We start from the raw sequence: 333 nt of genomic DNA, 5'->3' as shown, positions 1-333 counted from the left end.
CCCGAGGTCGAGAACGCGCGACCTTGGGGGTACTCACTTTCGATGGCCTCCAGGTACACGTCCAACAGATCGCGGGACGCCGTGAGCGCCCCGCCCTCGGACCTGAGCAGGAAAGGGAGAGGAAGGGAGCGGGCGTGGGGTAGGCAAAGGAACGAGCGTGAGAGGGATTAAGAAAGGGGCTTTTTCACGCAGGGTGGGCGGCGAACAGGCATGTATAGTCCGGAATACGTGCGACAGGAGCACTGAGTGGTGATATTGCCAGGGGAGTTCCCTTTTTGCTTCCTTTACCACCCTCTTGACCACTCCCTCCCTCCCTACCTACCTCCCTCCCTC

This window comes from Nannochloropsis gaditana (assembly GCF_000240725.1).
Source record: "Nannochloropsis gaditana CCMP526 unplaced genomic scaffold scaffold1241, whole genome shotgun sequence".
In the NCBI taxonomy this organism is placed as follows: Eukaryota; class Eustigmatophyceae; order Eustigmatales; family Monodopsidaceae; genus Microchloropsis; species Microchloropsis gaditana.
The sequence above is the reverse complement of the archived record's forward strand: the minus strand, read 5'-3'. Positions refer to the sequence as shown.